Below are 23,192 nucleotides of genomic sequence, written 5' to 3' on the forward strand. Positions count from 1 at the left end.
AGGCAAAGCATTACTGTGGCTGTTACCACAAAGACCTGAAAGGTCGTAATCAGCAGTTCAGCAATGCTTGGGAACATAAACTACTGGGGCATTGTCACTGTAAGAGTTTCAGTTCTAAATATTGTCTCTGCAGTAGCAGAAACAGAAGATGTTTTGTGTTCATCATCCAAATTGAATTAAAAAAATAAATATCAACCAGGCAGGCTATTTCATAAACACAAAAACACGCACACACACAAATCTTTCATCAACTGGGACCATTTCCAACATTCAATGTTGTGCCTTGAATTAACACCGCAGTTTCTCTTTGTTACCCCCAAAGCTCTAGCAGATTGTGCAGTACATGTGTAAGCATCCACCTGGAATGAACATAAGGAAAAGGAGGCAAGGAAAAGATGGTGAAGAGTACAGCAAGCTCACAGTGGTTTGTGTAATAAAACAAAGCATCTGGGGCTATTTGAATATGTCACCAACTGTTGCCACTCAGATTTAGCACAAGCCTGAATGAAATTCTGCCTTGCAGTTGCACATACAACTTATCTTTGAACAGCTTACGTTTGTACAAGAACAGAATTGAGCTCAAATTGATAAGAGCTACACCAGCTGCCCAAAGAAGATGTCCAGCCACTGTAGTGTTGAAAAAATACAGCCACCCAAATCTAGCTGACACCATCCATCTCCTATCATTATTGGCTGTCTGTAACTGGTGGCAGCCTGCCACAAGTTGGTTCTCAGAACACATCTGAAAACAGAAGATCAGTGAGGATAGAAGCTGCCCGCTCCGTATCTCTGCACCAGCATTCATCAGTCCAGGTGAGACAACGCATGCCAGCCATTTTGTATCATAGACTCACCTTAACACAGCTCTGTCACAGCATCCATGTCTCTTGCTCTCAAAACAAACACTGACAGTCTGAATGCCCTTTGTATAGCTACAGAGGTACCAGCCTTTGACAGTATTTGATTCTGCTGACCTTACCTCTTAAGCTTCCTTTGTATTTCTCAACACTGTGCTAGAAGTACAAGTGCCCAATAACACAGCAGGTGGACACCACCTTGGAGCTTTCTATGGAGGGGAGCTCCAGAAATGACTTTGCTTTAGGGCTCCACAACAGTACGAGTGCAGTCAGTAAAATTCCTCTACTTGGAAAAAACAGAAGTGAAGGTTCAGTCCTCACCTCCCAGTGTAGACAGGTTATAAAATTAAGCTATATTATTTACTTATTTGTAGAAATTGAAGAGAGTTGAAAGCCTCATTTTGAGAGCAAAGAGTATTTTCTGGGGTTCAGGGGGAAAACCCAAAAATGCCAGTTTCCAGTCATGTTCCATCCCAGATACTATGTGATTTTATATAAACAATTTGCGAGTGTTCAGAGGCAGTAGCTTGCTAGCCTGAATAAAGAACTGCTGGTTGTCCAGGAAGAGTAGCACAAACAGATCCAAGTCTGACACCTCTTCGCTATTCTGCTTCGGCATGTCTCCATCCACATCTTGCCTTTTGCTCCTTAAGAGGTTCTTCCAGACTAAGTCAAAATCTGCACTCCATTCAGCTCACAAAACTTTCAGGAGCTCATCAGCAAAGGCTTAAGCATAGCACAAGCCACCCAAGCAAGTGGATCATGCCAATTTCAGGACCACAATAATAGTAATATCTTAATATCTCCATGTGATTAAGGTAAAGAAATTGAGAAGAGACTCTTTTTGGAATGCTTGTGAGAAATGTACTGACTGTTAGTTCATTTGGAGCCCAGATGCGGACACTTGCTCTTACTGAATGAAGAGAAGATCAAATCCATTCACAAAAACCTCATACCAGCCATTGGGAAACAACAACTCTAAACCATTTTTAAGCAAAAAGACATTTGAACAAGATTGATTTGAGGGTGAAAATCTGCTACCTGCTAAGCCTGAGTCTCAGCTTCCCCAGAGTGTGTTTAACACTACATGAGGCAATGCTTACATTCCCCAAAAGTGAAAAAACATTACTAAATGCCCATCAGAGAAACAAATTGCTGGTTACCTCCTGGGCTCAGTTCTGATTTGGAGGACTACAAAGCAGAAGTGAACAGTCAATATCCCAGAAGACCTGTGAATGAGAGAGCCGATTATAAGTCTGAATAGACCTGGGGGAGCCATGTAAATGTATTACAAGCACCAAGATTTATATTAATGCCTGGAACTGACAAGGTCTCTCTTCTTACTTAATTGCCCACTCATGGTTAAGTTAAGTGAGTCCACACGGGACCTTGAGGTGAAGATGAGTAGCTCTGTCTAGCCTCAGCACTGGCTGCAATACAACACTAATATGAAGAGTGAATCTCCCAAGCACAGATCACTATATTATCAACTACTTGCTGACAGCTGAAATAATCCAATTTAGGGTGGAAATACACCTTGCAGCACACAGACAGACTGGTCTCTGCACACTAATACAGCAATGATCTCACTAGGAAACTTGCCACTGAAACCTCTTCCTCTCTTCTCTTGATAAATACCCACCTTGTGCTACTTACCTTTGTTTAAAATGCTGCTACAGAGATTCTTCCTGGCTTAAAGCCACAATCACAACAACAACTCCTATGCTTCTCTCCACCAACTTCCAGTTACTCATTTTAACATCAAGGATCCTCACCAGCACACTTTTCCTTTGATCTGCCAGCTCTACTACACCAAAAATCAGTCCACAGTCATTTGAAAGTTTTTCAGCTTTTTCAGTTTGGACCTCTCCTCTCCCCTGGCAGTGCCTGCATAGATGAATACCTCCCTTAAAAAAAAAAAAGTCTCTTTCAGTCCTCTCTTCAGAGATGTTATCAGCTAGAAAGGCCAAGAAGTAACCATGAGACAGCTGGGTAGCTCTATGCATTGCGTACTCTAATGCTGTGTTCCCTCCACGTACTGCCCCTGACTTGTCTGCAAGTTATTCAGGGCAAGGACTCCAGGATAACAAGCCTTTGTGTAACACATTATTGATGCTTATGAGGGCTTCTAGGTATGCCTGAGACACAAATCCTAAATGATAGTGGTAAGAAATCTATTGACATGAGCTAAAAACCCAAGCTGAGCCCTTCAGAAAAGTCTGGCCTCAGTGATAAATTTAGGTTTTTAAATAACCCATAGTCCCAGAGCATCTGAGTGACTCATCTATACCAATTAATTTATTCTTACAACACTTAGCTTAGACAGGGAAATTTAAGCTCCTTCACTTAATGACATTGGGATACTGAAGAATGTGCAAAGAAAGGGACTGAATGCAAGAACTGCAGCCTTCGATTTTAACCACAAGATATTTTCTCCTTCTGGCAACTGTAGCCTGACTCCTGATCTCAGGTCATCCAACTACATAGTTAATGCTCTCTCCTGATAATTAAGTAGTAGCAGGAACAAGCTGTCCTTGAAGAACAACCTCCCTCCTTTACAGCTATAAAGCAAAGTCAAAGAAAGGTGGAATAAACATACCTATGTGTACAGGGTGTTATCCTGAGCAATCCAAAAGGAATAAAATATATTTAAAATGCACCATTACTTAAATCATACATGGACAAGTAATCCGAAACCCCACAGACAAAGTATATATGTGTCACTGGGAGATAGGGAATAAGGAAAGACCAGATTTGAAATATGTATTTTCATCTTCAAACTATATTAACTCTCTTTCTGACACAGCAGAAAAAAAAGAAATGAACCTCTTAATTTATCTTCACAGCACAATATTAAATAGAAAAGTTTTAACTCTGCTTTACGGATGAAAAATTGACATATATTGACTTCACTAAACATAAAAGAGCGAAAGATCCAGAAAATCAAACAGCCCATCTGGATGAGTACTTTCTGAAGAGAGAGCAAATAACCACTGAAACAACACATCAAGGAACACCGTGCAAAGGACAGGCAACCTTGAGCTCAGTGTTTGGCCTAAGTCCTTCAGCTGGGTCTGGTTACCACTTTGACCTGCCCTGAGCCTCCTATGAGAGCCCTGTTTCTGAAGTGAGTATATTCCCTCTCTGCATACCTATCTAAAGGGTACACTCCTCAACATCACTTGCAGTAAGAAACACATTGCAATGTGATCCTGACGACCAGCAATGAGGCCATCAGGCTGTGTCATGGCAAACACGATAGAAAAACACCTTCAAATTCAAAGTGACAGTAAAATCACCAGCTTTCAGTGCTTTGTAGCCACAGAATTACAGCTTACAGCATATCTGTACAGTCCAGGTGTCTGCCCAAACATCTTATGCTTAATCATAAGCACTGCATTAAGACAGCTTCACTTGCATTCCCATTAGGACTGTGTGTGCTTATGAAATGCTACAACACTTTTAAAGAAGAAACTGGCTTCTGCAGAAAGGAGGGATGGGAGATAAGAATGACATTATTTTAATCAGCATCTTGTAACTGTTCCACTGCTGTAATCAATGCACCCCTGATAGTAAGATCAAGCAACTGTATTGAACTCACTGAATGTTATTTTACAATGCACTTCTAACAGAACTTTTCTAAACGAGCCTCTGCAACACAATGAAATCATTTACTATAAGCAGGTTCTTCACAGAGTTAAAGGACAGCAAGCATGAATACTTACTCAACATGTGTAATTTGACATGACTAATGGGTAACAACTTTCTAGTATATGCTAATGACACTATGCAACACTACTTTCAGCACAGAACACATAAATATATACATGCATAGCATTTTTCCTTGAAAATACGTAAGAATGATTGGGTCACGAATCCTCTCTTTTGTATTAAGACTGCAGCCAACTAAACTTCCACAGTCACCTAAGACAAGCTGTGCCATGCAAGAGTGGGGAAGAAGGCATGCTTACCTAAGAGACCCCCACGTCCACAGATCTGTGATGCACACAGCTCCTAGAGAGTCCTAAGAAACAACCAACTTTTTGCAGGCCATATTCATCCCCATCAGTATAAACACAGCCACACCAATATCCCAAATCCATCAGTACTTCAACAGGTGCCAGCTGATTTTTGTGCACAGAACTTGTGATTTGAACTTCATGACATTGGGAATTACTTTTGTGCTTCTCTTGGTAGCAATGAAAATCCCAGGAGAGGAAAAGGAACAGGGCTCCTTTTTGTCAGTAAAATGCATGGGAATCCATAGGAAAAATGAACTGCAGGATAAAAGAATGCATTATTTCTTTCAGAGAGCCTCAGCTGGCACAAGGCTAAAAGGACTTAAAGTCCAGAAACAACAGGAACTATAAGAAACAGTAAACTTGTTCTAGCATTTAGGCTCTACAGACATTGAAACAGTTAACCTGTGAAAGGGAGCTTTTTGTATAGAGCTCCCAGAAAGCTCTATACAAAAATAACACCCAGGGGAAAAAAAAGTTTGTGTACATGCTCTTATAAAAAAATATATAAATGTATATACACATTATGCATATATGTGAAACAGACTAATAGGGCTGAAGACTGCCATTGTGTAAGAGGGCTCCTCAGAGGAGGCTTCAAAGCCTTTATGCTGCCACAACGCTGAGGAAGTGAATTAAATTGGTGGGCTCTACTAGGGGATGGCACATGTCAATTAATTGTAAAACAGATTTCATTTCTGTCTCTTTCCAAAATACACAAGCTGCATTTGGACTCTAAAGGAAAGGAACAAAACCCTAAAAAATGAATATAATAATGATACCCAACAGAAGCAAGAAGCTGGCATTTAAAACAAAGCCTAAACAAACCAAGATAAAACTGTTTCATCAGATGCCTCAAAAACAAAAGGCTTTGGCTCAGCTGAGAATATAAAATCTTGAACTGTTCAAATAAAATCTTCATATGGGCAAAGTTTATTGGAGTTCTGTCAATAACATCAACAGGGCCAGCATTGGAGTCAACATTTTGAAATGCATCAACTTGGTTGGGTTAATCTTGTTAAGCATTACAGTAATTATGACAATCTAGTCTAGACTGAACTCACAGATCACACTACAAAGACACTTCACGCCTAAGTGTGGCATCCAGGCTCAGAAGGCAGAGCATATCTTTTCTTGGAGTTGAACAGCCCATGAAAGCCCCAAAGGAAGATGCCATGTTTAACAGAATAACAGAATATACAAAGCTGGCAACCGTGAAATGAGAATGTTTGCATTCAAGAAGAAAAAATTAGAAAAAACAATCAATTATTTTGATTGATGTTTCAGTCAGTCTGTCTCAGAGATAACATTTGCATCAGTTCTTGAGTAATTAGAACTGTAACTAGCAACGAGCATCTCAGGAGCTGTGCTTTGTCCAGACACGCATTATAAACTGCCTGTAGAGAAAAATGTCAGTAGCATCTCAAGTTGCCCATGTGAAAACGCCACACCTATGCAGTCGCTGTCCCCATTCAGATGTGGATTACAGCTAACCAATTGACAAGCAATCTCAGGAGAACATGCACGACAGTGTACCACATTGGCAGTGAGCAGAGTGCCTTCAGCATCCTAATCAAGCACTCCTGCAACTGTGCTCAAGGCACTTAGCCTCGTCCTGAACCAGTTCCTCACTTGCTAAGTGGAGGAAGGAAGGGAATGCTTAGCTCCAGAAATCTTAAAACAGAGAAAATGCTGAAGACTTACATTCTCAAACACCATATCAGTATTTTAGTTTGGATCAGGAGTACACTTAGTGTCAATCTCCCTCTTAGCATGCTTTGGTTCACACTGTGGAACTGGACTGAGAGCATGTGAATGGTTTTTATTTTAAATTACAGAAGGATGTGCTCATCTGACAATGGGCAAGGCGTCCATAGGACAGGCTAGAGCCTGTCCAAAGTAAAGACCCTAGAAATGTATAGAAGTCTGAGTGGTGGATGCTTTAGTAGTATCTTGTTCTACAAATTCACACCTATGAGGCTGCACAACACATGCATGTATTCTTAGATAAGTAATAGAATAGGAAAGGAACGGTGGGAATATCTAATATGAGACCCTCAAAGTTGGAATTCACTGTGCATGGGATTCATAAACTCAGTGTAGTGTAACCTCATTAATCACTTTGCAATGACTTTTCCTTACTAGCCCTTAGCAAAAGAATCGCTTCCTCCTCAGTACATGAGCTTTAGTCATAGAAAATACATATTTATACAAACTATTAATTAATCCCTTCTCGACACTACTGTACCTGAAACATCTGGCATTTTTCTCTCTTAATCAACACAGTTCCCACAGGCTTCATGTTTTAAACAGTTACTTTAAATAACTCCAGTCATCAACACCAAATCACATTTTCTGCCTTTAAGTGGCTGCAAATATAATTACCAGAGACAATCCATCAATTGCTAGCCACTGAACTCATCTACTGAGACCCAAAGGCTTAGAGAGGACAGGCGTTCTTCTGCTCCTTGCTATCTTCTGCCTACCTTACGCTGCTCTGCAGGCCTGTTACTAAAGAATGCAAAAGACTGCTTGAAAGTCCTCATGGGATATCAAGTCATCTATTTTATACAGCTCTCAGCAAGCAGAGTACGTACAAAGCAAGAAGAGTTTTCTCCTCCTTCTCATCAGGAAATAAAATCTCCTGATAAGGGTTCTTAAAACAGTTGTATTTCCCATGCTGTATTTCATTCTCTTTTGAGACAATGAGGGAAGAAGAATGAACTTTTTCTTTTTTCTCCCACAAGAAGCAGTTCTCTATAATCTAGGAAATTATACCATGGTTCACAAGAAAATCTAGTGCATATCTCTTTATATAGTTTGACTCCAATGTTTCAAGAGAAGACTTCAGCCCAAGACAATCTACCATTTTTTTCAAGTTCGAGATCCTCAAAGGAGGAAAGAAGAGTTGACTTGAGGAACGGTTCTGTATGCAAAAAGCTACAAAAAGACAGATTGGGCTGGGGCTGTCAGGGCAGCCGATTGGGAAGTTCAGCCACAAGATACTCTATCATAATAGCAATGTCTCACCAAACAATCAGAAAGCAGGCACAAACCCAAGACAGTCAGGGCTGGGAGCAGAACAGTGCATAATCTTGTTATATACCAGAATAAAAAGCAGATAATACTTCTACTCCTAGAAGTAGTGAGGCTAGAAACTATATGGCATTGACTCTGTGCCCACAGGTGATGTGGAGCACTCAGATTCCAGCACCTGTATGAACACTAGCAGGATGCTAAGTAGCAACAATATTTTGTGTTCACACTAGAAACAGTGGTGCTATCCACCTCTTGTTTTTAGAGACAAAAAGTTCTCCCACTCGTAAAAAGCTACAAAGCTTTCCACAGCTCTCTGTGGAAACACTGTTATTGGCCTTTCCATTACATACAAAGCATTTTCTCACCTCTGACTCCAAAGTGAGTCCTGTTTTTAAAACAGCTGTCTTGCATCATTTATCACTTAAGAGAAAGGCCTGAATAAACGGAGAGAACATTGACCTGTGGCTAAGAAAAATGTTGCTAAGACACACAGCTTAATTGCATCTGTCAAAAATGTATTTGTGCTCACTACACCTGATGAATTACTGCTACACTGACTGCCATACTGAGCACTTTAAAGACAACACAAACCTCAAAACTCAGCCACATTGAAATCTCCAAATATAAGTCCAAAAGTAATAATAAAAATAACAATAATAATCAGGCCAGAATGCATGGAAGCAGAGATCTCAATAAACACTAAGTTTATTGCACTTTTTGTTACTTATTTCTGTTTTCAATCTCATCAAGGTTTACCTATAGTCTTTCAGAGTCTCCATCAATACAAAGGCTTGTGTAATACCACCCCCAAATCCCTTTCTAATGTCTCCCCCGGCACCCAACTAAGCTTAAAGGTAGGTGCTGGTTACACTTTGAGGGTTTTATGTGAAATGCAATTACACTTCCATGAAGGTGAGAGTATTCACTTCAAATACTTCACCACATGCAGCAACTATTCAATTCAATTCTTTTCAACCAGATTTTGGTCAAGCTACACTTTATCACTGATTTGACAGCTTTCAAGTATAGTGCTTTTGTAATAAGCCATTTCATACAGCGCGTTGAGAGGGTTTACAAGCTAAGTAAGACTCTAGACTGTATTTTTAAAAGTGTCCTTATTTTTGATTAAGGAAATGCTTTTCCTTCAGATTCAACTTGTATCAGTTCTGCTCTTTATGAAAGAAATCTGTGCAAGGAAGAAGTGAATTTATAGTTATAACTGTGCCTTTCACAACAGTAGAAGGCTCTCTATTCCTTCCAGAACAAGCCAGTTGATCTCTCCCTGACTGACAAGTTCCTAAAACTCATGTTCAGCTGACAGTAGCTGAGACTGCTTTGCCATTCACGGTAACCGCTCTTGCATGTATGGAAAAAAACTCTAACACTGATGTTAAAATCCTCAGAAAACTCCCCTGTAGCTCACTGCATGTGACTGGACAAAGTCACTCGGCACATACACAATCCCAGTTTCTGTAAAGTGAGAAACGTTGATGTTTACCTCCCTGTAAGAAAGCTGAAAGCTTGTTAAGTATTTTTAAATTGCTGGATGGCAGATGTTAAGTATTTTCAGAAGAATTTCACACTAGAAAGATTTTAATTACTGCAGTTCCTCATTTATAGATTCCCTCATGAACTGATAGGCAGACTCTCATTTATTCACAGTTGAATACCTAAAATGTCAACTAAGGTTGTGACAGTGTTGTATACAACTCCAACCCCGGAGTGTGCTATGCTACTTGTTTTCTTGGAGACGTGCATGCAAAGACAGCATATCATTTCTGTTTCTCTGTTTAAGGAAGAAGAGACGAACCCTATATGAAATTGAACACCACGAGGTACTTGACCAAACTCTTCCATGCTCATAGCAACGCCTTGAGCGAAGCTACTCGACGTGGTGTTATAATTAACATTAATCTTTGCAAAAAATATATCAATCAATCAAGAAGATATAGGCTCATTCTACTGAGAGTGTAACTGCAGCATGTGAAGATGCACTTTCATTTGACTAACTCTGCAGTGATGCCATATCAAACTAATTAATTGTCAAGTGTACTGGACAAGCAGATAAAGCCTCCCTCTAGTTGCTATTGCAACTTCTTTCATTTTGCTATCAAGCTATTCCAATATTGTCTCTGTATGGGGGCCATCTGGTAAACTTAACTGCTCCTCAAATAACCTCTTAAGATTTAAATTCACCTCACAGCTGAAGTTGTTTTACTGCATCTTCTTTGCATTAAAGGGACACAGAAGTTTTTAATTCAAACTCATAGTCTGGTTGCAGTAGAACAAAATTTTGTGCAACTGTTAAAATGAAGAGTCAGTGACTGAGCTTAAAGGATCCCCTCAAGGTCAAACTGCAACTGTGTCACACCAAGCATCAGCTCAGCTCCTCAAGTACTGGTCTTGGCAGCAGCATCCTTCTCTCATGAGCACGCAGGCAGGCTTGTGTAAGTTGTTTCATGGATTATAACTCACTGATCCCTGCTTCAGACTTTTTGCCACCACAGGAGACATGATGTAAGCACCTAAAGACTCACTACTGTCTGGGAACTCTCTGATTTTATTACAAAATGGCTTGGATCAAGGAAGCCATCATCTTGGCTAATCAGGATTCTGAACTGTGCAGAATAAACAAAAATGGTGACTTTGTGAGTGAAACAATCATCTCCAGAATGGGCTGCTCCAGTCTTAGGAGCTTGTTTCCTTGGTGTTGTATAATTTTTTTTTTAATTTCTTTTTAAATCTTTCACCCCTCAATTCCTCTGAGGCTGGCCCAAGTGACAACAGAGCAGCAAACCTCATCATTTGCTATTTGCTTACATTAGTGAAAATCCTCCTTGCCAAGGCAACAGCTACCAAGAGCTTTTGCAGACGCTGTTTGTGCAGGATTATTAATACTTCCTGCACAATACCTTACTGAGCAATTGTGAGATTTAATTAGTGTAAAATAATTAAAAGGCAATTGAGAGCAATGATAAGTTTCTGATCATATTCTCACACATTTAAAAAATTATATGGGGGGAGGTAACTCCAAATCTTCATGATTTCTTTGGCTTTCAGAAAACGGAAGAATTAAAAAACCGACAATCAGTGAAAGGTTTCTACAAAGCAAGCAAAATATGGACTGATACAGCAGAGATAAAAAAGGCACATGTTTCTCAGGCAAATAAAAATCCCTATCTCACTTGATCTCAGTATATAAATGAAACAATTACTAAGACTCAAACATAAGCACTCTGCCTATTGGTTTAGAAATAATACCTTGTTCCCTTGACACTCATCCTGATGCTCTGGACTCAAAGCATTTTCAAAACTGCACATAATTATTTCAAAAGAAAACATGGATGGAGGAGGAAATAAACGTTCTCTAACATTAGAGGAGAAACATCTTGAGAGCAATTCAGTTTGAGCTAATTTTCTTCCCTCTTTTACAGGAGGAAGGGATTGAACAATACGTTCTATGAAAGTTTCATAGCAAGAATTGAGTCAGAACAACAGTCTTACAATGAACAAGTCATTGAGAAACAAATCATTTAATCTTCATTTCATTTAAAAAGACGGGTTTTTTATGAAAATAAATTTTCATTAAATCCTGAGAAACAGTTCAGTTGTTGTTTTTGGTATTTTTTTTTTCTACAGATGCTCATACTACTTAAGCACTGTGAGATTAGGAACAGTAATTGATTTTTAAGAACAACCTCCCACACAGGGTAGGCTGCTTTAACACTGTATGCCATCCTCGCTCCAGAGTGCACCTGGTAGAACATGTAATGGTATTTACAGGCAAACTGAGCCTGTGGGAGGAGGGTAGATTAGGTCCTAGTTGCTCTTGTTCACTGAACTACATCATTATTACCTTAAATAACATAAGTTTAATGAAGCCAAAGCACACAGAAACAGGAATGTGTTTTCCTTATGAGCTTGCCAATCAGGCAACTCTTGTTCATCTCCTTCCACAGAGAACAGAGAACTCCTCCTGTCTGAATACACAGCTTTCCCAAAAGGAATGATCTGCATCAACCTCAAGTATTATCCACTGGATTAATGACTGCATCACTTTTTGTGGAGTGGGGCAAGGCAAGCAAGTCTGATAAATAGAAATGGCAACACAGGTTTGCCAGCCATGAAAACAAAGGACAAGAGAACCTTGTTAAAATAATGAGAAATTAAGAACCTAAACTGTGACATTTGCATTTTCCTGTGATTCACTCAGGCTGCAAAGTATTCTAAGGAAACATCATCTCTCCCTATCTTCACAACATCAAGCACCAAATTGTACAGAACATGATTTGTTCAACAAAATGCCACATCCAACACAAATAACAAAGGGTGTGTGCTCTCAGTTTGAACCTGTAACAGGCAGAGTTAAAGATGGAAAAATAAGATGCTTATCCAGTTTACAAAATCTATTAAACTCAGTGTGACTTTGACTGTAAGCACCAAAGAAGTAAAACTGGGCAAAACATGTACCTGCAAAACACATGCACAGTGAAAAAGCATCTGTAATTTTAACTGGAAGAAATCAAAAGAAGGAAATAATCCTGGGATCGAAGCACATCGCATCTCTACAGTAGATCCTCCTCATCATCACTGACAGCACACTCTCTGTCAGTCCTGCTACCTTGTACTCAAGGAAACCTTTATCAACATCCAAAATCAAGATGACTGAGGCACTGCCACAAGCCTCTTCGTGTTTCTATAGCTTCTCTTTCCCTAGGAGGGAATGTGCTCATTGAGATTCTCACCTCTCCAGGGAGGGCAGTGGTTGCTCACTGTGCATGCAGCAGCTGACACAACAGGCCCCATAACAGGTTCAGCTCTTGGACAAGATGCTGCTAAAATAATGGCACAAATCCCACAGAACAACGCTCTCAGAGGCCACCATCTCATGGATATAAAATGCTTCCTATCAGAGTGTTTCAGAAAGACCCAATGGTAACATCTGTCACAGATGCTTGGTGTCTGGGGCCTAGGAATCATTTTACACAAGCTAAGAAGAGCTTCAAATGGGCTTGAAGTCAGATTTAAAATAAGGATCGAGTGACAACTAGTGGAGATTTTTATAAGTGCATCTTTGCAGGCACAAAGATCTTATTCCATTGAAATAAAACAGATGAAAACTAATTGCACAGAAAAGCCTTCCAGAAAATATGAGTACACACATGATAATATTGGGAATGAGTTCATTCGACTCTGAGCCTTCTTATCAACCTGTTGAAGTTGTTCAAATATACAGACTCACACAAGCCAAGTCACAAGCCAACACCACAACCCACTGAGCAAGGGAACAAGAACACACAGGTCCAGTTAGTCTACCATCCACACACAGAATGACCTGGGTTGAAAAGGACCACAGTGATCACCTGTTCCAACTCCCTGCTATGTGCAGGGTCGCCAACCACCAGACCAGGCTGCCCAGAGCCACATCCAGCCTGGCCTTGAATGCCTCCAGGGATGGGGCATCCACAGCCTCCTTGGGCAACCTGTTCCAGTGTGTCACCACCCTCTGTGTGAAAAACTCCCTAGTATCTAACCTAAACCTCCCATCTTAGTTTAAAATCATTCCCCCTTGTGTGCTATCACTATCAACCCATGTAAACAGTTGTTCCCCCTCCTTTTTATATGCTCCCTTCACTCCCAAATAATGAACTGGTAGAAGGGACAATAGAAAGAATCATAAACCAGGAGAAGGTATCATGGTGTACTCCTTCCCTTGAAGTGCTCCAGCCAACTATCAGGCTTATAGTTCCTCAGTCAGAGGCTGGGAATGAACTATCATGTTTAATAATCCACAAAACACTTATTCATTAATATTATTTAATTTTTTTTAAGCCTATGCATACTTTCAGCCCCAATAACATATTGTAGTAATGAGTTCTACACTTCCATTCTGCATTACAGAAAAATAGGCTTTAATTTACAAAAAAACCCACAACCTAATATTACTTCATCAGATGGCTCTAATACCCGATTTATGAGACGGTGAACAATCATTCCCTATTTTGTCTTCTCTCCCCTCTTTATGATTTCATTAGCTTTCTCTGATGACCTCTCACTAACTTCTTTTCCAGGCTGATGAGCCTAGTAATTCATGAATTCATGCACAGAACAATTTTTTTCTCATTTCACCTTCAATCACCTCTGAACACTGAGGTAATATTTCCAAATTTTGTAACACCATCACATTTCGGTAGCAACAGGTTGTAGTACAATAATACCACTCTCACAAGAAACTGCAAAACGAGGTAGTTGTTAGAATTTATCTTGCTCGAGCTTCCTGTCAGAAGTGGTGTGATCCTGCTGTATGGTCACTGAGACACGTGGGACTAATGCTGTTGTAATCATTTCCAGGTTTGATTAAAGGGTAATGGTGCAGGGGGAAGAAAAGATGGAAGAAAGTGCCAGATTTAGATCTGCTTTCACAATCTTGAATTAACATTACCCATTTGCTAGTCACAGGGAGCTGTTTCTTTAAGGAATTTAAATTACAGCTGAAAGGATACAGAGAAAGTTGTAGATCTGTCAACTTTTACTATTCCTATAAATCTCTTTTTCTTGAGGATAACTATCTTGAGAATAACTACCTTGTCCTTTAAAAAAGAAAACAGTTTCTGCTACTCCTGATTGCAGAAGTAAGCATAGGAATTCTAACCTTAAGTATTCTTAAAGGAGAAGACAGAAATAAAACTCAGCATTGTGAAATAACCCCATAATTTTAAGGAATCTCTTGCTTTTGCAGTTATGACTCATCATTTGTGGATTGGCTGCAACATTACAATGAGATTAGCAAATGTGTCTATTAATTTATTAATACTTACAATTTCAATTTTCATGGCAATAAGATATGAAATGCTGAACAAGAGAACAGTTTAATCTCTCTCCAGAATGCTTCATGTTTTCAAATCTCCTCTGCATTCAATCGACACACTGAAAGCAGCCTGCTTAATACATAAAAGCAACAAACTAATGTGGGCTACAGATGAGATTCAGATTCTGCAGAAGGTAAAACTTCTCTAAGAAATAATAAAGACTTATGTGCTGTTCCGTAAGATGCCCAGAAATATTTTCCAGACTTGAATCCAAGCAGTAAACAATGCAGCATTGTCCTCTGAGAAACAAACACAGAAAATGGGTATACAGGCATACATGTACAGCCATTCCTGGACCTAATTCCTCCAGGAACAGAGTCTCGGCAGGGATAGCCAGGATCAGGCATTACTACAGCTCTGCCTATGACGTGGGGTAGTCAGATATCAACGTGAAGATGCGCAGGTACACAGGAATCAAAGGTAGATTTTCGGAAGGCCAAATGATCATCCACGCATACTTCCCTTCCAACATCAGGGAGCACATCAGGACCTATGAAGTTGGTTTTGTTTGCTGTGGTCCTTCAGAGATCCAGCAAGCAGCCAGGGAACCCAAGTTAGTACATCAGTTAATAACTTTCAGTTGGCAGCCTGGACTGCTAACCTGAAGTAAAGGGTTACATGAGTGTTCAAAATAAGAGCAAAGACTTTGCAACAAGGCCACAAAACATGTCACTGGATCTTGGGTCTGCATCCTTATTAGGCTGTAATCTCTTCCTGTTGACACCCACCCTAAAGTGTCTGAATTGGGAGTAAAGCTGTGAACTGCCCTGCCACGGATATGGCTCCTGTAACTTTCATTTGGGCTTTCAGGGAAAACTGAGCTGATGATCTTTGTCAGGATGCACAGCCAAAGCACCTCTCAGTCCAGAAGTGCAGGGACAGCTGCCTATCCAATACCACACAGGAGGAAAATAAGTCACTAAACATCAAGGAGTAATTCAGAAAGTAACATTCAAATAGCTTGGAGTAAAAGTCAGGAGAATGGAAAAAAAAAAATATGTCAAGACATTACAGAAATATTAACAGGACATAAGGTAAAGAGAGGAACAAAGAAGAAAACCATGAGAGTAGGTAGGAGTTGACAAGAATGAAGCCTAAGAGGCAAAGTAAGTAAAAGATGAAGTGACGTGTCATGGTTGTGCCTTCATTACAGTGATGAAGTTTGGAAGTAGATAGGTTGCTCTGAAAGTAATGCCTCCTCTTTATTTCCACGGAAACTACAACAGGTACAAAGAGTACAATACACTACTCAGCAGAGCAAGCTCTCAGCTACAAAATGCTATTGTTCACTACAGTCACCAGCATTTTTGTCAGTGATGAGCAAGAGCTGCGTGCCATGCTTGTCAAAATCCGCATAACTATCTGGAACATGGCTTATCTTTCACATTGCTTTTGCCACTGCTGAATCACACCATCCACCACCTCACTGGGCGAACATCCACTGTTTGGTCTCTCAATCTCTACTGCCATACCATCAACATCTGCCTCTGACACAGTGGACCAACATAATAAGGGACATTACTTTTGGAGCAGTCCTCCTAGATTGCTGGCAGCCACTATCATCCATTTTTAAACCTCAGCCACGATGAACACAGGAGTCTCCTGTACAAAGGGTCTGTAGAACAGCATATTTTACTTTTCTCAGTGGTGCTGGTCTTGTCTCAAAGACAAAGTTAATGCTGCAGCACTTATTAGTATCAGGTTGCTAAAATAAAGTGATCATTGTACAGGTGAAAAAAAGATGCTTGGGAATACATCTCACCAAGGAACAGAACAATCCTTATCTCATCAAGTAAAGTAAACAGAATACAATAGATTCACTGAGAACGATAGGCAATTAGAGGCAGAGTCAAAACGTACTGAAAAAAATCAATGGAAGGATTCACAGTTCCACACAGATTCTCAGTCAGTCCCTTAGTTTTGGTGCTCATCTATCAATAACAGAGCTGGATATATCATCTTGCCACACTAAAAGCAAGTAATCCCCATGTTAGAACAGGACTATGGTCAGCTAAACAAAAAGCATTAGAAGCAGATTCTGGCTCTTCTGGGGGAATGCAATATACCATGTTCTGTAAACAAAGATTAGAAGCAAAATTGTGTGAAACCAGCCATGAGAAACACAGGAGTCCAACATTAGGGTGTTTATTCAATAATTCCACTTTAGAGGCTTTAAAGTATACAAACAACTGAGACATATAAAACAATGAGATAAAAATGAGTCTAAAGTTGTCTGCCACAGACAGAGAGGAGAGAAAAGGTATTTACATTTACGGAGACCCTCATAGCTCCTAGCACCAAAACTACAGCTAGCACTATTTCACTTCTTGCTCAAGGAACAGGCATTCCTCCTATGGGGCAAGAGATGAAGAGATAACTGAATCAAGCATGTGGTGACCGGTAGTGGAAGTACCAAAGGAGTTACTGAACATTAAACCACAGCACCACCTCAAAGTTCCTGCATGTTTTGCTAAGCACCACACCAGACTTAGTGAGCAAGGAAACATCATCCCTTCCCTGTAGGCATATTGTCCCTTAAGTCCTCAGGAAAGGAACAGATTCAGACAACTATGAGGAAAGCGCGTGGAGGGGACAGTCATGATGCCATTACTTATCAGCTCAAAGTTTCTTCCATAGACTAGCCTCTACTGAATGCCGAGGGCTGGGTTTTTGAGGAGAGCTGAGCAGAGCCAGCCTTGCCTTCCTCTCCTCCCATGGCTAAAGAATGGGGAACATAGATGCCTACTGTCACTGAAGGGAGAAGCTGCTGAGGGTAACTGCTTCCAAGACAATATATGAAGCTTAATTTTTAGGCATTCCCTATGCTACAGTTGCCTCATCATCTCCCTGCTTGCTGCTGACCCTCTCCCAATAGACAGGGTAATAAGAGAACAAAGTTATCAGCTTTGTTGACCTTTAATTGGGACGCCTCTTGGGCAGAGGTGGCATGGGAGAAAACATGAAGGAGGCTTTGTGAAAAAGCATGACAAATTAGCACTCAAGATTGACAGAGCAAGTGACAGGAGTGATGTCTAAGCACTGCAGGGCTGTGATAGGATATAAAAGCTCTGAGAACTACGGTCAGTGCTTTGCACTTGGGTGGTGAAAAAGGAAGCCCTGGTAGGTAGAAGAAAAGATGTTCAAAGCAATAAGCAAGAAATACAGCATTTGTAACCACATTCTTGAAACAGGGAAAAAGCAAGCAGCTCTGACAGACAATGAACTGTCTCAGGGGCCACACAAACTAGAATCAACTGCACAGCTAGAAATTTTGCAGATCACTGTTGCAGAACCAAGCCTTGGAGTCTTAACTTTAGAAAACCTAGGAGGACTGCATTTTAAGTTATGCCTGAACTTGCAGCCAGCCAACCACAACTGACCAGAATAGCACAGCTGCCTTTCAGGCAGACAGTGACAGCATGCATATTCTTCACTGTTCCTCCTGGATGCAGAAAAGAAACCAATCCACCTTCATCTAGTTTAGGGTCTGGATCTCAAAGCTCATGTTCTGGTTAGCTACTTCCTCCCCAATTGTTTCCAAAAACATGCCTTGGGCTGCATAGTGAGGCTTAAGAACTAGCCAGTCCAATGCAGTTCAAGAAGCAAAATGAGAGTAGAAAAAGAAAAAACAACTTTCCTGCTATCTATTAGCAACTATAATGACTGCATTATCTCAGCAAATATTCATTCAGAGGCCAGCAGATAACAGGTTACACAGCAGTCGTGCTACCAAGTCTATTCCAGAACTATGGCACAGAGACCCCCAGCCTACACACCACTCCCAGCACCAAGCTCAGAAGTCTTCTCCTTACAGGCCATAGGCTTGTTACATTGATTCATGATAAATCAGCAGCCAACTCAAATACTCAGAACAGAACATAATGTTAATACAAAACAAGTTTTAGTCATTGGTGCTCATTCCTTATTCCATGAATAAACACTGAATGCAGTGCTCCATTTCATACTTCATGGAAAACCACTACAGAACCACTAGCTTCCAGAGCAGTGCCAGAGTGTGCAACACAATGCAGATTATGGTCTCAGATACATCACCAAATGACAGCAAATCAGCTGCTTATAGCATACTAGTTGAGTCACAGCATCTGACAGGACCTTTTCACATATCCTCTCACCTTGCTACAACAGCAGATTTACATAACTACCTACCTTAAAGCTGAGATGTTCATTACCACAGCTCTGCTTACATCATGTATGAGTCATACAAAACGTGTTTTACTCCACCAAGTGGCTTTGCCTACAAACCCTGCATTGATGCCACATCAGGAATGATGTGGGCCACTGGAACTCGCACAAACCTTGCCTGCTCAAAAGACCCAAGCTTCCCAAAAGCCTCACTGAAAGAGCTAAGCATAAGTTATTAATTGCTTACTCATTATTGAAGTGATTGATGGCATGACATTTATTCCAGTAATGACAAACTCCAAACAAATTCACAGAAGCCTCTCAAATATTCCAAGTATACAGAAAGAATGAGTGAAAAGAGCAATGCAGATGGGGTTTGGGAGCAAGCAGGTTGACTGGAATCATCCTACTCTGTACCACAGAAAGTATAAATGCTAGAATGGATGTTTTGCTTCAAGACAGAAGTCGTCTATCATACTGGATCACATAAATAAGTTTAATTTACAGTAATGATACTGGGACAAGATTATATTAGTCACTAGGTAAAAAGCTAAGAATATGAACCACAACCAAGACAAAAATTAGTCTGAAAAACTGATTAAAACGAGGTTTATGAAGGGCAAGGTAATACCATCTTTCAAGTATTCAGAAAAAAAAAAGTTCAACTCTAGACTCCATTTGCCTCCTTAGCAGAGATCGTTTTTACAACTCCCAGTCTCCTCCACAAGCATCTGGGGAATAGACATTTCGAGCTACTACAACTCAGTTGGAAAGGGTAAGGAAACCAAGCCACTGAAACAGATTTCTTCCAGAATGCTTAATTGAGGTGGACGTGAAAAAACTTGGATTTAGAAACAAGCTTGAACAAATTTCCCAGAATTGCACAAATCTGATGCTTGGAAACACTAGAAAGAGACGTTGTCATATTAGTTCTATAGCCAATCTTGACTCTTTCAAGAATGATCTGTTCTCCTTTATCTTTCCAAATTATATGATGATGAAAAAAGTACAAGTCAAAATATTTGTTTTCTCTTATAAGTTACCATTAAGATTATAATGCATTCTGACACCAGGACAGAGAGTTCATTTTCAAATTTAAAGTAATTCACCACTGAACTGAGATCTGAGCTGCACCGAGAACAAATGTGTTCCAAAAATACAAATCTTTACACAGCCATTTGAAGTGTCTAATGCAATCATGAAATCCTGAGGTTAGCTTTCTCTAGATGGGCTTTTGCATTTACATTAATCTGCAAGAACTATCATATACTACAAAAAACCACAGAGTTCAGAGTATTGATTTGACCACACTCTACTTGGAGCTACAGGCTTTGATTTTTGCTATGTGTTTGTTCAGAAACCTTTGAATAGCAGACCCGTCTTCTGACACAGAGCGATAACTGCCCTGTGATGACAACAGAGCCAATTGAGAGCACGTCCCCATTGTTTTAAAAACAAATCCTCAAGATAAATTCTAGGCATCTTTACACAGGCAGTCTGGGAGGTGAAAAGAAGAAGTAGTACTTCATTGATTTTGCAAACGGAGAACTGAAGTAGAAAGTTTTGATATACAGAGCCATGTAGGCACTTAATCCTCTTGAGATCAGCGGTAGTTACAGATGTAAGTGTTTTTGCAGACTCAGCTACAATAGATAACATTCAGTCACATGAACTACATTTATGTTTTCCAGAGCATCCGGAGATCAGCCTCAAGCCTCAGCCCCCACCCTCAGACTCTGGCTTCAATATTGCACAGACCAGATTGCTCTGAAGGTTGGGAAACCACCAGCACTGGAGGACTGGTTCAGGTTCCATTATGGCTCTGTGGCATCGACAAATGAACCAATCCCTGGCTCCCAAGTGACACATGCATGCAGAGTTGCCAATATCCGCAGCAGAGCTCCTGAAGCCCAGCCTGACAGCTTATACTTCTGGTGCATACACTGGAAAGCTGCAGGGCACTGTATACTTGTTAAGCCAGCCACAGAATTAGCTACCTTCCTTACTTTGATGAGTGATACAGAACAGTTCTAAGCCAGAATTAGGTGTGCAAGCGGACTACTGTAGGAAAAAAAGTCTCAGTACATACAAACTAGGATGTAACAGCTCCCATGGCACTGTAAGTAGCACTTCTCAAAGTGAGCTTTAGGACACAGTTTAGGTCTCTAAGTGACACAACCAAAAGAGATAAAGATGCACACACCAATACTTAAAGAAAAATCATTGTTCCACCCATCCTTTATCTGCATCCTTTTTAGTATCAAGTTTTTCTGATGTTGCAGATCACATCTACGACCAAAATTTAAACAGGAGGTGGAAGAGGTATTTGTGTGTTTCTCCAGAAATTCTAATGACCTTACTAAGGACAACAATTATTGCTCATTCAGTCTCCAGAGCGCACATTTGGGATTTGCTGTCTCTAATGGGGAACAGAACTTTTTGTGCTTAACATCTTACCAGTATCTTTCAAATCTATAATGTTAAAAGTTACACTACTAGTGAAAAGCAAACAAATTCTGCCTGCTGCACAGTCCAGCCACTGCACACACTGTTCTGTGCACCTTTTTTTTTTTTTTTTTCTTCTCCTGACAGCATCACAGGCTATTTGGCTTCTCCTAAGGACCATTAAACTGTTGACCTCTCCCTCCAGCTGACCTAGTGTTGCTGTGCCAGCTCTAACAGTGTGCCAGCCAGCTGGCCATGGCATCACAGCACTCCATTAAAACCCCTGGAGAGCAGCGGACATGGGGCAGGGTTAGACAACAATAACAAATAACTGACTTCGAAGACTAGGAGTCATGAGTTACTCTGGAAAAAATGAGTTGTCACTAAATGAAAAAACAGCACAGAAATTGAGTGATTTCGTATGTCAGCATTTAACTCTGCTATTGCCAAAGCAGTGCTCCCCTTCCAGCCCAGCAAAGCATAGCACAAAGAAACTCCATGCTTGTTAAGGTTGCCTGGTGACAGGCTTAAATCTTGTCCACTCCAACCTTGCAGCTGTGAAACCTCCCCAAAAGCTTCTCACCTGCATGCCTCAGTCTATGCTGCAGAAAAGGTCTCAGCACAGCATCCAGCACTATTTTGACTGAAGCACAGCTTCGACTGCAGGTGCTGGTCCACTATGAAGCAGATTTAACAGCAGACAGCCAAACAACAGGTAGCAGTAATTTCAGAAAAGTACCAGCCTAGCCAGTATCAGTACTGACCAGACATTTAAAGTTTAAAGACTATGTGCCCGCATCTTTCTTTGATCTTATTCAACACAGCTCTAAAGAACAAATACTGCCTTGCTTAACCTGAACTGAGGCTTCATCCTCAATTCTTCAGTAGCTGTAAAAAGAGCTGCTTGATTCAACTCTCCCATAGCCAAAATTTGTCATTTCCAGCTAAAGGGAAGGACAGTGTATTTGTTCTGTGTCAAAGTCCCTGGGACTCAGAAGACAAGATAAAATGGAAATTTTCTTTTTCCTCTTTCCCTTTTTTTTTTTTTTTAAAAGGAAAAAAAAACAAGTTTATACAACTGGTATGGACCAGATGAGACAAGATGGGTTCTTGAGAGGCTAGGTCCCTTGGTATAAAACACAGACTGAATGTTATCAAGAAGGTACATGCCAGTCATTAGGATGCTAATTGGCCCTGACAGCGCTCTGGTGACTCAAATGAACATCCTAGCTGTCACTACCTGGAAGCATCGCTGCAGGGAATGGCTCTAAGGAGTTTAAAGGAAAGAAGTTAAGTGAGAGGAGGTAGAGAGAAGGGGGATGGCGGCTCTCTACAGCTGTCTGAATCACATATTTAAACATAAGAAAAATACTTCTGTCTTTCCACACCATGCTACTAAAAATTCCACTAAAAAAAATCACTTTGGGTAATTTACATTTAAATAGAATTTGCTCATGAAGTATATTATTTTGCTGGTCATGTTTACAATTACTTTCCCTCCCTCTTCCCAGGACTCCATGACTTGTTTCCAGCATCATGTTCTCTCTCTCCCAACATATCCAATTAAAACATCTCCAAAAACACAAGACTTGCTAAATTTTCCCACCACCAACTCTCTCCTACTGCTCTCTACCAATACTTCATCCTGAAAAATTCCAGTGTTGAATGTTTTTCTTCATTTGCTTTGTGGACAGATTTGTCATTTATGTTTCCAGCACTTTCAAAGCAGGGTATCAAAACTCTGAGTGCTCAACAGTCATGAAGGGCAGATGTTTCCAGTTTTGGTTGGACTACATCCTTGTGAGGCTGGGAGAATGCCA

General features: G+C 40.4%; 2 protein-coding genes across 8 annotated transcripts in view; both read right to left on the reverse strand.

Annotated features, from left to right (window-relative positions):
* The window catches only part of TSPAN4 (tetraspanin 4), a 392,906-nt gene that overhangs the window by 297,474 nt on the left and 72,240 nt on the right, over nucleotides 1-23,192 (reverse strand). Inside the window, exon 2 of one of the 4 annotated variants that reach the window (XM_090140642.1) lies at nucleotides 2,021-2,086. The exons of the other annotated variants lie outside the window; for them this stretch is intronic. The gene's annotated coding sequence lies outside the window, so the exon portion shown is untranslated. The remainder of the gene's footprint in view (nucleotides 1-2,020; nucleotides 2,087-23,192) is intronic. 4 annotated transcript variants of the gene reach the window in all.
* Nucleotides 1-23,192, reverse strand: part of CD151 (CD151 molecule (Raph blood group)) — a 169,630-nt gene that overhangs the window by 26,779 nt on the left and 119,659 nt on the right. For 2 of the 4 annotated variants that reach the window (XR_016466757.1, XR_016466756.1), the window contains exons 12-13: nucleotides 2,514-2,764; nucleotides 2,021-2,086 (exon numbers count right to left, since the gene is read on the reverse strand). The gene's annotated coding sequence lies outside the window, so the exon portion shown is untranslated. The remainder of the gene's footprint in view (nucleotides 1-2,020; nucleotides 2,087-2,513; nucleotides 2,765-23,192) is intronic. The other 2 variants (XR_016466759.1, XR_016466758.1) reach the window with 2 other exon arrangements.

The sequence above is a fragment of the Phasianus colchicus genome, chromosome 5 (assembly GCF_987193195.1).
Source record: "Phasianus colchicus chromosome 5, bPhaCol1.hap1.1, whole genome shotgun sequence".
In the NCBI taxonomy this organism is placed as follows: domain Eukaryota; kingdom Metazoa; phylum Chordata; class Aves; order Galliformes; family Phasianidae; genus Phasianus; species Phasianus colchicus.